The sequence below is a fragment of the Pteropus medius genome, unplaced genomic scaffold (assembly GCF_902729225.1).
Source record: "Pteropus medius unplaced genomic scaffold, Ma_sr-lr_union100, whole genome shotgun sequence".
Taxonomy (NCBI): domain Eukaryota; kingdom Metazoa; phylum Chordata; class Mammalia; order Chiroptera; family Pteropodidae; genus Pteropus; species Pteropus medius.
Window position 1 is genome coordinate 3,359,184 of NW_024355523.1, and position 13,282 is coordinate 3,372,465.

A 13,282-nucleotide genomic window follows, 5' to 3' on the forward strand; every position below is an offset into this window, starting at 1 on the left:
GCAAGCTCTATTGCACTCAGGCTCATAGGCCAGAAATCACATTGGCCTCTACTTTAAGGAAAAGGGATTCTGCCCAGAACCCAGGAATAACATTTTTACTTTAAACAACTGATGAGACACCAGCATTTTCCTAATTAGCTTTTATTTGCATTTCTTTGAATTTCTCAATTTTTTTCATTGCAAAGAGATTAATGCATTTAAAATTAAATTGGTTTGAGAATTAAGAAGCAGAAAACATGTGTTCTCTCTTCTATCTATTAGTTAGGAATATTTATACAAGTGCACTAGACTATGTCTTTTACTGTTAGATCACCAGTACCTGTCACAATGCCCAGCACTTAGGCGATAAAGCAGTAATAATAATATGACAGCAATATAAGCCACTATTTTTATTGAGAAACAAAGGTGTTCTAAATAGTGTGCTTAATAAATTATTCTATTTAATTCTTTTCTTTTTTTTCCCTTGCCTACAGCACCTGGTATTCCTAGTGGTCTCCCATCTAAGTATTAACCAGGCCTGACCTTGCTTAGCTTCTGAGATCAGATGAGATCGGGCACGTTCAGGGTGGCATGGCCGTAGATGATCCTATTTAATTCTTAACTAGAGCCTTATGGTAGATGCTTTGATTAGCTGCAAAGCACAGATAAGAAAATTGAAGTTTAGTAGGGCCAAAAAACTTGGCCAGCATCACACAGCTATTAAAATAGCCAGAAATGGAATTAAAAGTTTGGTCTGATTCCAAATTCTGTGATCCCGACACTGTGCCATTCTGCATATTGCTAAATGAATGAATAATTAATGAATGTAACTCCTCTAAGCTTTTGTCGCCTCATCTCTAAAAAATTGTAGATGATCCCTACCTCACAGAGGGTGTGTGATGATTCCATGGTTTACTTTATAAGCCATAAAGAACTATAAAAATTTTAGCACTGATATTAATTATTATTGGTTCTCTGTATTTGTAAACAAGACACTATCTAGATACAACAAAAGAACAGTGCTTGAACTTCTTTTTTTTTCCATGTGGATAAATTGCTTTTAATAATAGTGTCTTCAGAGCATCGCATATATATTGAATTACAAAAAAGTATGAGTATAAGTTGGACGTTAACCCTAATGACAAAGTAGCTCTTTTATATATTCTTTTATATATTCTTTTATATATTCTTTTATATATTCTTTTATATATTCTTTTATATATTCTTTTATATATTCTTTTACCTTATCTCTGTACCAAGTGCCTACAAATCTGAGAACTAGTCTCCATCAAACTGAGAGCATCTTTTAGCCAGAACTGATTACCATCGCAAAACAAAAGGGAATCACACGGTGGCAGTATTCATTGTGGAGAAACCGGTTTCTGCTGATTTTAAAAAAGTTCAGGACAGAGCGTATAAAGTAGTAGCAGCCAGGTGGGAAGGGAGTTGGGGGATTGGGCAAAAAAGGATAAGGGATTAATACAAGTACAAAATAGCTGTTACAAAATCGTCACAGGGATGTAAAGTACAGCACAGGGAATATAATCAATAATATCGTAATATGTACTATTACGATATGTACTATTACGATGTCTAGGGGTACTAGACTTATTGGGGGATCACTTCTTAAGTTATATAAATGTCTAACCATTATGCTATATACCTGAAACTAACATAATATTGAATGTCAACCATAATTGAAAATTTTTTTTGATTTTTTAAAATGTAATGAATAGCACAAGAGCACTTAGCCGATACTTGTTAAGTAATTGATGACATGGCTGATGATGACATGTATCATTGTACACACAGATGTTCGAGTACCAGAGACTGCGCTCTGTTTCTGGTGACGGTGGGCACTTGTAAAAGCTGTCACTCTTTGCAGGCCATTGTGCTATGAGGGCGAACCTTCAGATACTAGAGCGGAACCAGAAAACCAAAGACCTCAACAATTCTACTTGATCCTATTGAGCTGAGTGAGGCTGTGACCAGCAGAAATTTGGGGACAGAACTGAAGCTGGTGAGACAAGCAGTATAACAGATCCAGCTTTAATTTCCAGTTGTATGGTCTTAGATAAACTGCTTAACACATTTTGGTTCCCTAATTTGTAAAACAGAAATAATAACAGTGCCTGTGTTAAAAATTTAAAAAGAAAAAGTGTCCAGAGTGGTATGAAGAAAGGGCTCATTGAATGGTAGTTGTCATTATTTGGGGAATTACCATATTTATTTTCTCAAATGAGTATCTTATTTTTTTTAATCAGCTCTTTGAGTTTGTAAACCAGACACCCTCTAAGTTGGGAACACTACCAAGTACATGAATTGACAAAAACTATTTTTAGACATTCTTCAAAAGGGTGCTTGAGTTTTCTATGTCTGGCCTATCATGTATCTTCTGTATTTCTAGAATGTGAAATGACGATGACTTCGTCTCTTCGGGAAATTCACAGCAATACTCAGAACACAGTAGATGTTTAATTATTGCTTATTAAATTCATAAATGAAAAAAGTATCATTGAACTCAGTTTATTGCATTCACTGGAATAAATATATACTTAGAAACTTAAAACCAAAATTTTAATAAAAGGTCTTCTGATCATTTGCTAGTATCAAAATACATTGCTCTCAAGGAAGAGGAGGGCCTTCTTTTCAATATATGGACTTATGGGCAATATTTCTTATCCATGACTAAAAGAGGGAGCTGGACCCAGTGTCAGCAGGAATTACAAAGCAACACAGAACTGAGTATTTTGCTAAGGCCAGTTGACTCCAATTCATAACTGACTCTGTTTCCCTGATTGCAGATGGTGAAAATGCTATATACTATATTCAACACACCAAAAAGTTCAAGTTAGTGTCATTACTATATAATCTTTGGAAAATTAATGCTGCAGAAAGCATAGTCCCTGCATCTTAACATTATTAAATCACAAAATTTTAGTGTTGAAGGGATCTTAAGGATCAAATTTTATCTAACATCCTCATGTATAGATGAACAGTGTGAAGTCCAATGAGCTTAAAAGCTTTTCTGTGATCATAGAGTTAGCCCAGTGACACGGCTAGAACCGGAATCTAGCAAAACAGTAATAATAAAATTACCACGTTGTGAGTGCTCACTATGAGCCAGGCAGTACCACCTAGCACAGCTCTTTCTGCCATAAGAGTCTTTAAAAAGGAAGAAGCATAGATTTGGCAAAAAATTTTGCCTCCATTTGTGAGGAAAAAAAAAAAGTGGTTATTTTTGGGTTTTGGTTGGGTTTTTTTGTTTTGTTTTTGTTTTTTTTTTTTTGATATGGCAAAAAATATCATGAAATTCCTGTTGTCAGTACTTTATCTATTAGGGATTCAAGGTCCTGACATTAGAAACCACTTTCCCTTTTAAACATTTGCATATCCCTTAGCAAACATGAGAATCCAAACAATTCTTATATGGCATGCGCTAATTTAAAGAGGGTATGGTCTTAAAGAGAGGATTCTATTGTTTCTAAAGTGGAGAAGATCTGCATGGGAGGTAACCACAGAACGACATGAGAAAAGATAAATGACACAAGGCTGGAAAGTGAAAAGTCACTCCCTTTCATTTCCTGTCCTTACATCCACCTACCTTCCAGAATCTTCTCCTAAAAATGTAAAAGGATATGCCCAGGAAAATATGCCTTCAAAAAGTTTAAGATAAATGTGTGAAGTAAGGTTTATTCCAGACCAAGTCAGCTACCCTGTCTAGTTTGAGCTACTTTAGAAGATAAATTAGCTCAGATCATGTTGAAACCTTATTACGGTGCCTGTCTCGGGGAAGTCGTGTCAGTGTACTGCTGCTGGCACTTCTGGGAACTAACCTCCCCTGAAAAGGGTTGTACAGTCCAGGGCAAATCATGTTATAGCACATACTTTGAATTGCTGCTGTGTTTAATCAATTGTACTCTAGCATCGATATTTTACAGCATGAAGGAATAGTAGAATTAGAGATACGTTAGACTTGGGAAAACTTTTCATCAGTTCAAATTTGTTTTATCATCTTGTCCATTTTCAAAAGCCCAGGATTGACAGTTATTTTTGCCTTCAATCTAGCCATCCAGTTGTTTTACTTACACTTTCTTATCCCTTCCAGATGTTCCCCTGCCTCCTATCAGGTTGGTCTCTAAACATTTCACAAATAAACAGAGAGCAACCTGGTCTCCATGTCTTTTCTGGCAAAGTTTCCACTTCCTGAACATATCATTTGCATTTTTCCTCTGTAAAAGTGATAATAATGCAAGTAAACTCATACAGTCCCAAAGGCCATGATAGAAAAAAGCAGTAGCACCATTTCTGCACCCTACCCCATCTCATTTCTCAGAGAATGTTTAATTCTTAGCTGTTTAAACACTCTACCTCTACATTCCTAAATAATTTATGTATACTGTTATCTCTTGAATTTTAAACATTATCTATTGACTTGCTCTTCCAGTAGAAGAGAATTTAGTTCTCTTACTATATCCTCAAATATTTTAATCACAAATTTAGTCACTATTTGACTGTGTTAAAATTGTTTATGTTTAGCCAAGCAAACTATGATTATGGTTCCTTCCTTGTACAATTTTTTCCCCTAGAGTTAATAATTACCTCATTTTTTCATTAATTTAATTTCTTAATTTCTTAATTTTCTTTCCACATCCTCCGAAAGCTCTATAAAATGCCACTTAATAAAATTTTCCTCTTGGTCAAACCTGTCAGATAACCTACTAAGCCCATTTCTCTCCTGGAGACTTCTTTCCTGGAGCCCTCCCTTTCCCTATGTACTCTGGACTGGCTGGTTCCCGCCTTGGTATGAACTTAAACTCCTCTTTGCCCCTCTCATGTTGAGTTCTCTTCCCAGACTCCATTGTCCTCCTCTTTTTTGCTTTAGCCTTCACTTTAATAGAGCACTTCTTCTAGGATCTTCCTGAAATAGGGCACTTGGCAGCCATATTTTTGAAATTGTTCATGCCGGAAATATTTTTATTCTAATTCACACTAGAACAATCATTTTGTTTGGTTTAGAATTCTATGATGAAAATTATTTTCCTTCAGAATTCTGAAAACCTTTTCCACTGTCTTCTAACATCCAGTGTTGGTATCGAGCAATATAATGGCATTCTGATTCCCAGTCCTTTGTGATCTTTTTTCCTTCTCTCTGGAAGTTTTCAAATCTCTTTTTAACTCCCATGTTGTGAAATTTCATGATGCTGTGCCTTTCATTCATTATACTGGGTATTCGACAGGCATTTTCAATTGACAAATTCATATCTCTCAGTCCTAGGGAAATTTTTAAAATTAATACGTTGACTCTTTTCTTCCCTCCTTCTTATCTTCTGGAACCTTTCATTTCGATGCTAGAGTTCCTAGACTGATCCTCTAGCTTAGTTATCAGCTCTCCTATTGTCTACTTCTTTTAATCCACTTTCTAGAAAAGTTCTTATGTTTGATATCCTCTACATTAGCGGTCCCCAACCTTTTTGGCACCAGGGACCAGTGCTCCTATGAGAATCTAATGCCTGATGATCTGAGGTGGAGCAGAGGTGGTGATGCTTGCGTTGGGGAGCAGCTGCAAATACAGATGAAGCTTTGCTCACTCGCCAGCGGCTCACCTCCTGCTGTGGGGCCCAGTCCCTAACAGGCCATGGACTGGTACCTGTCCACAGGCGGACTGGTACACTGTTACCCTTTTTTCTGCCTTTCTGCAACTTCTTTAGTCCAATGTTGAATTGATCCTCTAATTTTCATAACTTTTCTTTATTGTTCATACTTTGACTCTTTAAATCTCATGGGAGTTTTAACTTTTACATGTTATTATTGTTTTTTTTTAATTTTCTAAGAGTTCTTTACTGTTTCTGATCAACTTATAGCATCCTAAATCTTGCTTATAAATACACACACACAAAAAAGTCTCACCTCTCTAGGCCGCTCTATCATTTCTTTTACTCTCTGTTTTTGTTTTCTTTTTCACTATTGCTTATTTTGGATTTTGTTTTTCGTTTTCCAGAGCCATCTGGGGAGACAGACCTCATCTTTCCATTTTTGCACGTTTACATAATTCCTCAATTTTAGGTCTGATGCCTCAGCGCTGTCCACCTCTAGGTCTAGTGTTCCAGAGCTCAACTAAGGAGGGTGGGGATGTGGATGAGGAGAGGCAATTACTATGCAGAGTGAGGATTCTCGCTTTTTATACAAACTTTCCAATAACCCCATCTTTTCAGCCTCTTAACTCATTACCCTACCTCTAGCTCACACTTTCTTGGCACCTGGTATATCCAATTACTAAACTTTCTAGGATACAGCTGAATGAATTGGCTTGTTTCTCATCGAGATCCTCTCTGTATGCACCTGAGCTTGACTTCCTCCTTGCCACAAACTTACTTACCATTCCTTCATCTGCCCTTCATCCTCATGTGCTGGTTTAGATACACCTATTTCTTGTTTTCCTCACTATTTCTTAAATTTTGTGTTTAGTTTGTTTTTTCTAAGTGGAAGAGGAGTGGAAATATCATTATTCAATTTTAAAACAATTATTCTCCTTTAAAAACTTTTACAGGATACTCTGAGTCATATTTTTCTTTCCCTTCTCCCAAATCTTAAAGTCAGAGCATAAGTGACCACTGAGTTTTCCAGGTGTTGCAGACCTTGTCTGTGCCATTTCACTGTGATCTAGTCAACTTCCGCTTCCATCTACTCTTCTCTGCTTGAGGAAATTTTCTGGCATTGCAGAAGGATGTTCTACCTGTGTATACATGGCAGTCTAGAAAGAATAGGAAATTATCATCCCCTAGAAACATGAATAACATTTAGAAGCTGATGTAGAAATACCCCCAGCTCCTTTGTCTCTGTGGTGAGATAATACTGGTTTGCGTTCTCTTTTTCTTTTTCTTTTTTTCATAATTTTTCCACAGAATTAAGCTCCAGTGGCTCACGTTGGTGGATGGTTTAATAAGACCCACTTAGGAGGGCACCAAATCTAAAGCAATTGGTAGCCTCAGTGCTCCTAAGAAGAGCCTCAGGAATTGAATCGCTTAAGGCCGGATGACAACCAGAACTCCACTGCTGTTGGCAAGTGGAGTTTTGATGATGCCTAGCATGCTATAGCATCACTGTCATCTGAGGTGAATGGACAGGCACACACTAGCTTGTGCAATCTACCCAGCATGTCAGATAGATGGTAATTTGAAGCAGTATGGAGTTGGTGGGTTGCTCTTAAGTGCCACTGATCAGTGAAGAAAGAAAATGACAGGCTCAAGTCATACCAGCTAAGGTAATAATAGAAAACCAGAAATCCATCTAACTATGATTAAAGGGACCTTTAACTTTAGCCCAGAGTCTCAACCTCTTGTCTCCAAGCCAAGAATCAGTAAGTGGTCTGAGAGTAGCAGTGGCATGGAGCTTACTTTATGTCTGGGAGAAAGCCTTCAAACTCTGGCTTCCTCAGCAATTCTCCAATGCCTAAAACACTTTTTTTCTATATTTTACCTGACTTTTACAGTTTTTCTCAGTAAAAGTATTTGTCTGCCACAAACTAATCTATCATAACTGTTTTTTACTTATTCTTTCTATAAAAATCTGTTCTTTCATATTTCAAGTAAGTTCACCAAAAATTGGTTCATCGCATATACTAAAAATTCTACCAATAGTTATATTTAGAGTGGACTTAGTGTTTCAGGACATTTGGAATTGGGTTTTGAAACAGTTTTTATTGTGAGAAATTGTCCTGGACTTACAGAATATTTATTACCTTTTGCCATTTCCCACTAAATGCCAATATGTCCCAAACATTATGGCAAACAAAAGATTTCACTACAAATTTTCAAATTCCCCTGACATGAACAATGTCCTTCCCTTAAGAACTAATAGTCTATGACAAATATTGTAACCCCTTGTCAGGGATTATTTCAGGAACCTAGATATCAGCACTCAATTCATGGTATTTCTCTAGCATAAGTTAATGGCCCAGAGGTAGGCTCATGATCTAAATTGGACCAAAAATTGACTCATTTCATCATAGTGACATTCTTTGTCTCCCCACCCCCTTTCTCTCCCTTTCTCTCTCTCTCTCTCTCTCTCTCTCTCTGAAAAATAAAGCATATAGCCTTGTTACACTATTAATAGTGTAGTGTATTATTCCTACAATGAGAATTATGTTTATAGTGGCACCAGGTCTATAGATGGGAGACTGAAAAAAAATTGCCTTGGTTTTGATGCCATGGTTGTGCTGCTAAATCAACCAACCTTAAAGCTCACCCCATCTCTGAGCTTCCAGCTACATGAGATAGTTATGTTATTGCTTAAGATAGTTTAAGAAAAAGGCTTTCTCTAATTTTCGGTTTAAAGTGTATGAACTAACAGTACTGAAAAAAGAAGCTCAGTCTCTCCTCTGTTATACTGTTGTAGGAAAATCAGACTGACGAGAAACCAAGCACCACTCGGAGAGTTGGTTTATTACGCCAGCGGTCCCAGAAGAGCTAGCACTCTGAAGATCTGGGCCCCAAGCTCAGGGGCAACCTTGCTTTTATAGGGCTTATCCACGCAGTTACAGTTGGCATGGGCCAATTGGTTAATTTGTCCCCAGATGGTTACAGAGCTCAGGAGGTGCTATGGGTTACAGACAGTCACAGAGCACAAGATTTTCAGACAAGAACTTAGGCAATACATCTGTTATCTAGACAGAACAAGCAAAATGGAGGATGAGTCTTTGGTTAATCTCGAGGTCACTCTGTCCTTTGGCCTATGTGGCAAGCATATCTACAGAAGCAGAACAAAGAGCTGATTATAAGGTTAGCCTTTTGAGTGGAAAATTCCTCATCAATACTAAGTAATCTAGGTCTGACCCCAATTTACATGGTGTATCCAGCACAACAAAATCTCTGCCTTCCTGCGGCCAATTGGATTATATTATATTAAGGTTTTCAAGGTAAATAGAAATTTATATACACATAAATGCACACATGCACATACAAAGTATCTATATTTGAATTTATTATAACAAATTAGCTCACACGATTACGGAGGCAAGCCAGTCCCAAAATGTAGAGGTGAGTCGGCAAGCTGGAGGCCCAAGAGAGCTGATGGTTTCATTCCAGTCCAAATCCAAAGGCCTAGGAACCAAGTGAGCTGATGGCATAGTTACTATCCAAAGGGCAGCAGGCTCCAGACCCAGGAAGAGTCAATGTTTCAATTTGAGTCCAAAGGCAGAAAAAGAAGTCAATGTTTCATTCTGAAGTCAGCTAAGTAGGAAAGAACTCTTTCTTACTCAGGAAAGGGTTAGTTTTTTGTTCTATTCAGGCCTCCAGCTGATTCTGAGGGCAATCTGTTTTAGTCAGTGTTGGAGGAGGTCAAATGGAGGATGTGACCTCTGGTTGACCTGAGAGCTGGACCCAGGCAATCAGTGGCTCCTCACCCTCTCCCCTGTCCTTGGAATGTATGTTTCACCCACCATTCCCACACCAGGAGCTGTTTCAAGGACACGGCCTTGAGAGAGTAAGGTGTTGAGACTCTCTGGACTAGATATGTAACTGCACACAGTTAAGGCCTGTATATAAACTTTTAAGATTCTGGCTACGTGTGGAGATCTACTCATCTTGTGATCACGCAAGACAAGCTGTGTATGTTAAGTTTCCTTGCTTATTAAACCTGCCATTTACCAATCTTGAGTGGCCTGCTTTTTTTTCAGTATCTCCTTGTGCTCCATGTTTGGGGGCTAGTTTGGGAACTAACAGTCAGACCACTGGTTTAAATGCAAATCTCATCCTAAAATACTCTCACAGAAACATCCTAAATAATATCTGAACACATATCTGGGCACCCTGTGACCCAGTCAAATGTCCGCATAAAATTAATCATCACAAGCAAGAACTTTCATAAGTCTTATTCTACCTCATCCAAGCAGCTTACCAAATAATTATTGCCAACTACACACCAAACTCACCCAAGAAAAGTTCTGAATCAATACTTATAGTATGTCTTGTCTCCTTATAGTGTGGTGGTATTTTAGTATCCCTTATAAATTGATGGCCAGCCCATTACCACATGGACCTGCTCCTTATCTGGCTCTGCTTAAAGTGTTTTAAATAATACTAGTTATAATCACAGCTATCTCTAACAAATGAACAATCAAGGAATATACTATGACGACTTTTCATTCTAGCTCTTGAAAATCAATCTTGGAATAACCAAAAAATATTCTGAAGCTAATCAGACTGTTAAATTAGTAAATAAGCTATTGTGTACAAATTAAACCAGAAGAGAGCAGATGGGAGGGGGAAATGACGTAAATTCCCCCTAAGTAGATAAATAACTCCCTCTCATCAGAAAGAGATAGCAATATGGATCCGTAAGTAAGGGCAAGTTGTGTCTTGTTTGAAGTGGAGAGAACTAAAAAGGGAGAGAAAGAAACTGAATAAAGACCACTTTTTCTCCGCTCTGGTCCTCCAATCATTTTATTTCTCTCCATCTCTCCTGCCATTCTACACCTAAGGCCACCAGCATCGTTCCCCAGAATTACTGCATTAGCCTCTTAACTGCTCTCTTGGCATCCTGGATTGCATCCATTTACTATACTGCAGTCAAGCATTCTTCCAAATTATGACTATGGTCTGGTTATTTCCATGCTTCAAACTCTTCAATAACACCTTTTATTCTCAGAATAACATCTTAATTTCTTATCAAGACAGACAAGGCCTTCTCAATCTGGACCCTGCCTATCTGTACATCTGTCGTCAATTTGGCACTGCTTACACCTTATGCTTCAGCCATTCTCAAATATTATCAGTTCTAGGAAGGTACCATGTTCTCGCTCATTTTTAGATTTTGTAAATACTTTCTTTTTTTACTTATGATTTAGTTAGGTTTAAGTTGTGTTGCTAGGGACAATGACTTACACAAGTTTATTTCTTGCTCACATATTCAAGTCGCTACCTAGGGTTGTTGTGGAAATTCTGCTACAAGGTGTCAGGGCTAAGCACTATCTAATTTGCTGTTCTGCTTTACATGGCCTCCATGCCTAAGTTTACTCCAAGGTCTGATATAGTTACTCTAGCTCCAGTCACAACGGGATTGCACTGAGAAGAAATGAAAAATGGGGACGAGAAGTACATGTCTCCTTCCTTTAAGAATATATCCTGGAAGTAGCTCCCACAATTTGTGCTTATTTCTCATCGGCCAAAATATAGTTACATGTAAGACCTAACTACAAGGGAGGCTGAGAAGTGCGTTTTCCGTTTTGGGTAGCCATGTGCCTAGCTAAAATTCTACATTTCTATGATTGAAGAAAGGGAACATGGATGTTAAGAGACAATTAGCAGAGTCTGATATCACCTGATCTCCACTCTCTTTTCTGCCACTTAGCGTGGCTATCTCTTGAGCACTGTAGGTCTCAGCCTCACTGTCACCTTTTACAGAAAGCCTTCCTGAATCCTTACCTCAAGTTGAGGTTAGATGTCCTTCTTTTACACTCCCACAGTCCTCAACCCTCCCCCCACCAGTCAATCTACTAACTACTCCCTCAACATACACTGCTGTGGACTCAATGTTTGTATCCTCCCCAAATTCACATATTAAAAACCTAATGCCCAAGATGATGATATTGGGATGTGGCAAATATGGGAGGTGATTAGGTCATGAGAGTGGTGTTCATATAAAAGACTTGAGAGAGCCTTCTCATCCCTTCTACCATTTAAGGACACAGCAAGAGACAGCTGCCTATGAACTAGGCTGCCTATGAACCTCACTAGATACCATATTTTCTGGTGCCTTGATCTTGGACTTCCTGGCCTCCAAAACAGGGAGAAATAAATTCTGCTCTTTGTAAGTCACCCAGTCTATGGTCTTCTGTTACAGCAGCCTGAATGGACTAAGTGGTTTGCCTAGGTCATAAAACAGTAGGGGGTGCAGTTGGTATAGGAACCCAGCCAATCTGTCTTTAGAGTCAATTTGATGCCCTGAGCCGCTTCATTAAGTTTACCTCAATATTTCCCCACTAATTCCTGTGGGGGCAGTAAATTGCCAATCTCAGTTCCCATTGCTTTCCCATTACCTAGCCCAAAGCCTAACACTTAGAGAGGTCTAAAAACTATTTGTTAAATCAATGAAAAGGCAAATAACAAGGTCTCTCACCGCAATCTGCAGGTGGCCTGTATTACCTCCAGGACCCAGGCAAATTATACAAGATAGAGTGGCTATAGCTTGATTTATAATGAGATCATGTGTTCCAGGCCTTTATTTAACAAGAGAAGAAAGAGAAACGGAAAAAAAAAAAACAAACACCTCACACACACAATAACTTCAACTTGTTTTTGAGAGACCTAAGGCTCAAATCTTCTGAGCCCTTGTCCAAGGTACCATATAGGCTCTTGTATGAGAGGTACAGCTCCGAAATTCTGAGATATTAAACCCATAGGTAAGAAGACCTGCTTTAAACAAAGTCATTCACAAGAAAGTAAGGGACCCAACCAGTCTCCACAAATCTGATCTCCTATGGCCGTTTATCTTTTTGACAATCTAGATATAGAACTGCTAGTTTCACTATAATGTCAAGTAATAAAACATATCTTAAATAAACCTTTTCAGAATGCAGTTGACTGTTTTATAGCTTTGCTTTCTGTGTGTGTACTCATTTACTTTCTGCTGGAAAACCACAGTGCTTTTATATTCATTGCTGTTCCACAGACTGAGAAACCAGGACTATACCCTATCCTTTGGGAATAAAGCGTCAAGCTGTCTCATTCTTAGCCCAGCTGAAATTTTATTGCTTTTGGTCAAAGATCGCTATGAGAGTCACATCATTTATATGACCATTTTAAAAAACCTAAGCACATTTTCCCAGATATATAAATGTAGATACATATTTGATGAGTTCCTACATTATTTAGAGCAAAGAAGAAAAGTCTAAATGTGATTTAATAAGAACTTCTAAGACATCCAATCATTGTGCTGGAGATATGACCTAAGGGCTGGGCACAATGAAACTGAGACAGAGGGAGGAAAATTGGATCAGAGAGAATTCAAATTAGTCAAAAATAAACTCCTCTGTTTCACCACCACTCTTAGCTTCCCTTTCGTTCCCCACTCCAGCTCCACTTCACACCTCCACTCATAAGCCTATGTTAACAAGCGAGGTACAATTAACATCTTGGATTGTTTTTTCCAAGAGATTCCATATCTGAGCATTCCATTTTAGCACTCAAACTAGAGTACAAGTCTCAAAATGTTGAAAACATAATTTGCATACAAATAGAGTGAGCATTAATGCAATACCAAAAGAATAACAAAGTTGATTTGAAGAGAATTTGAAAAACTAAGA

At 38.1% G+C, this 13,282-nt stretch overlaps 1 pseudogene; it reads right to left on the minus strand.

Annotated features, from left to right (window-relative positions):
- Positions 1-464: 464 nt before the first annotated feature.
- On the minus strand, positions 465-582 carry LOC120599702 (uncharacterized; annotated as a pseudogene).
- Positions 583-13,282: the final 12,700 nt, after the last annotated feature.